Source organism: Lycium ferocissimum, chromosome 10 (assembly GCF_029784015.1).
Source record: "Lycium ferocissimum isolate CSIRO_LF1 chromosome 10, AGI_CSIRO_Lferr_CH_V1, whole genome shotgun sequence".
In the NCBI taxonomy this organism is placed as follows: Eukaryota; Viridiplantae; Streptophyta; class Magnoliopsida; order Solanales; family Solanaceae; genus Lycium; species Lycium ferocissimum.
In genome coordinates this window covers 47,260,699-47,265,004 of record NC_081351.1, presented here as the reverse complement: position 1 = coordinate 47,265,004, position 4,306 = coordinate 47,260,699, and positions in this window count along the sequence as shown.

Here is a 4,306-nt window from a genome sequence, read left to right as displayed (position 1 = left end):
ACAAAGATGTGTATGAATATATATTTTTGTTCTTTTTTAGACCGAAGTCACAGTAAAAAGTCAAAATTAGGATCCTCTACGCCAATATGTCAAGCAAGATGAAATGATTATATGAATTTTCACTAATTATCTTCCTCCATTTATTTTTTACTATATGACTCCACTATTAGTGAATCACTAAACAGGATGTTCCACTTAAGCTCAAAAGTTAAAGCAGAATATACAAATATGATTGAAAATCTCAAATATCAAAAAAATATCTGAAGTTCATGAAGTGAAGAAGGCATAAAGCCATTACACATAACATAAGGAGGATGATACTGTTGAGCGTGCTTATCTACAAAATCTTAATCTATTTTTCCTGTTTGTATGTCTGTTAGAGAGAATAAGAAGTGGGATCCCATAACAGGTGCCATTTATAGGAGAAAGTAGAGGATGGAGGAAGATCACAAGATTTAGTGTTTATTGGTGTGTGGGGGCATTTACAAAATATGAAACAGACAACTCAATATAGGTCCTCAAAAAAGTATCTCTTTAAAGGCTCTTTGGATAGTGCTATTTCCAGTTCTCAACAATGTGCCATTCTTTCTTTTTACAACTATCGTGATCAAGTAGTATACGTGGTATTTCAACTATTATATCAGATGTTTGCTACTTTAACTACAGTACAACCTTATAGATATGAAGTCACTCTATCCAGAGGCGGATCTAGGATTTAAACTCTTAGGGTTCAACCTTTTAAATTTTTTAGCATTGAACCATTATATTTTTAAAGTTATGGGTTCATATGTACTATTTATTGTAAATTTAGTAAATTTTTACATATAAATTTGTACACCGCATCGAAAATTTGGGGTTCAATTGAACCCCAAATTATAAGGCTACATCCGCCTCTGACTCTATCTACTAAAGCTAAGCAAGAGAGACTGTCATTCTGTTTTTCTTTCGATTATCTTATCAAGTTAATTATCTTATGCACACCTTAATTATTTTATCGGATATTTGCCACTTCAACTAGTATAACCATACAAATGTGGAGAAACTATGTCCACTAAAGCTTAAATAGATTTGATTTTGAAGTTGTTTACCATGATTTAAATGAACATTTTAAGAAATAATAAAAAATTATTTACTTAAAATGGTCCTAGTGCATGCTGTTTTAAAGCACAAGTGTTCGACTATCACCTTAGAGGGGTTGCTTTTAGATGTGGGAGTAAGAGTCTACTCAGTAGACGATAGATATCACAAAACATATGAGGATTATTAGTGATACGAGTAAAGTTAAATTACTTTGAAATATGAGAAAGAATAGCTCGTGAAATAATCGTGGTCGATACTCGTCACTCGATACTGTTTTGTTTTACTTTAACTAGATTATTTATTTCTTTGTGGGGATGACTTCATTTTCTTTTTGTTTCTTTTCTTAAAAAAAAATAATATAGGTCAATTATGTGGGTCAATCAAAGGAATTCAAATAAGATAAAAGGAGAAAAAAAAAAGAAACGTTAGAAAGACAAAAAAAGACCTATTTAAACAAATTAACTCTTGTTTAAATGATACATCTATATTTGTGAAATATAGATGTATCATTTAAACAAGAGTTAATTTGTTTAAATAGGTCTCTTTTTGTCTTTCTAACGTGTCTTTTTCCTTCTAATAAGAGAAAATACTCTTGTTCTTAGAATTCGTGTGTATACTATGATTTTATAGATGACTAGCGGAATAAATACAGAACATTAATCTTTGAATAATGTAACTGTTTCCTGATTCTTATTTTTTCCTAAACTTTTGCTTTTTGAGATGACTTCAAGAATTACGAAACATGAAAAGGTAAAAGCGCTTATATAATGCCTTTTAAATGGAATATTTTAAAGAATAACCTAATATTTATTATCTCTAAAAGGGTACTATACTACTGTTTCAAAAGGCTAAATGTTCGAAAACACAACAAATAGTTTATCCCTTTTTGAACTGTTCAAGGCTTTAAAGATTACCGCTAATGAAGTAATCTAGATTCAAATAAAATTTATAAGGGAATGAGATTCAAAGTAATCGAATAAATGCGACCATCAAATCCATGCGAAAGCAAATGATTACAATAAGAATTTTAACTTTAGTCATCTTTTTGGTACAATTAATGGATGCTTTGTAAGAAAACCCTACAAATCATTGACTTTGTTATCTACAAGAACAAGTGAAATTTCAGAATCATATACTTATTTTGTTTTGGGGTTTGAGTATAGCAAAGATTTAAATCAAGCTTTTAAATTTTGAATTCCTCTCTGATTCATTTAAAAAGGTATTTATATATTATAACCTAAACATTTGTCTTTTCTCGACATGGAATGAAGATTTATAGATCAAGTTACAACCCAGCCCTTTAGGTGTCGAGGATACAAAAGAGCCGACAGAAAAAAGCTTGTCCCACTTACACCAAATCTGTAGATGATGATACTTGTTTTTTATATAAAAACTAATCACTTAGAACGTAGTTTAATTTGTATGTGTTTCACTTATGACGTAAACACAAGATGTAGGTTAATACTTTCTCGGGTCTATTTCTCTCACGTGACCCCCCTATTCGCTTAGCATTAAAGGATGTGATGGAATGATATAGACTTTTTTAATCCTTAATTAACGGTTTGAGATTCGAAACTTGTGAATAAAATTCTCTTTAGTAGAATCACTACTCACCCCCACCCCCACCCCCACCCCCACCCCCCAACCCTAGTGGACTTTCTATACGGGTAGAGTCCAAATTACTCAGGACCAGCAGAGTCTCGATACTAGTTGATTAAAAAAACCTTTATCCAATTTATACCGCTATCTAAGCCTCGAAACCAAATGTAACTGATAGGCAGGACCCGTTACGTTTTGCGCCACTTCCCAAACGGAACGTGTTAATTTAATGAGTCAAACTGCCCAACAGTTACATGTAATAAATGGTCTAAACTTCTTGTTTTTCATCATAGCATGCAACGACAAATTAAAGGACTTCGATATAAGTATTTCCTTGAACAACTTTAGGGTAGGAACACAAAGCTTTTGATCATAGCATATTTATACCTCGAGAAGAGGGAAAATAAGAATTACCTGGTATTGTCACTACTAATTCTTTTTTGAAAATCGACGGACTGCGTCGGTTATTTCGGGCGAAAAATAGTACATCAGTTTTTTTTTTTTTTTTATAAAAAACTGACGGATTAGAGTGAAAAAACAGTATAAATTAAATCAATGTAAACATGGGTGGTCTAGTGGTACAGCCCTTTAATGCGAAGGAACATACCCGGGTTCGATTCCAAGTTGCTACATTTCATTATTTTATTTTCAAAAAAAGAAAAAAAAAAAAAAAAGACGGAGTCCATTGGTTTTTTAATTTTTTTTTTTTTTTTTTTTTTTACGTAACCGACGGACTCCCACGTAACGTAAAACGATGAACCGTGTTGCGTCAATTTTCACTGAAAAACTGACGCAGTCTGTCGGTTTTGGCCGTCGATTTTTGCCAGTTTTTTAGTAGTATCTAAGTAGTAAGTAGCAAAACGGCTTATTTTAGGCATTTCCATTTTATGAGCCCGTTTGGATTGGCTTATAAGTTGCTGAAAACAACTTATAAACAAGTTGTTTTTTTTTAGTGTTTTACGTCGAACCGCTTAAAGTCATTTTCATTATTAAAATGGCCGAAAAATAATTGAAACGCCCGTTTAACTTAACTTATCTAAAGCAACTTATAAGCTGCTTTTTTTAAGCCCATCCAAACAGGCTCTGTAATCGATCAGCAATGTACTTCACATGGTACTAGTATATGGTATAGTTGTCTAGTCACAGCTTTCACTGTGATAGTAATTCGTCGGACACAATAATTAAAAGCAAGATCTAGGAATTTATCCTCATCTAAAACGAAATAATCTTCTTAGATACAGCACCAAAAGGTCGTCTGGTCCGCACAAAAAAAAAATTATGTACGGATTTATACCGAAGGCAGAGCTTAATGAAAAACTTACAAAAAATTGCGTGGATTACTGGTCTTTAATTTTTGTACCTCAATTCACTGGTTTTTAATTTTTGTCCCTATTTCTCATGTAACGAAAATTTCGCACTAGAGATTCTGGGTTCGATCCCCATCAGAGTCGAAAATAATAATAATTTCGCAAGGCATAGGTTTATGAACCTATGCCTTTTAGGACAAAGTTACATAGAACCTATGCCTTGTCCGACAAAGGTTCGTGGAAAGGCATAGGTTTCTATGAACCTATGTTTATAAAAGTTCAGAACTAGCCGTCCCCAAGGTTTCCAAAGAAGTTTTACC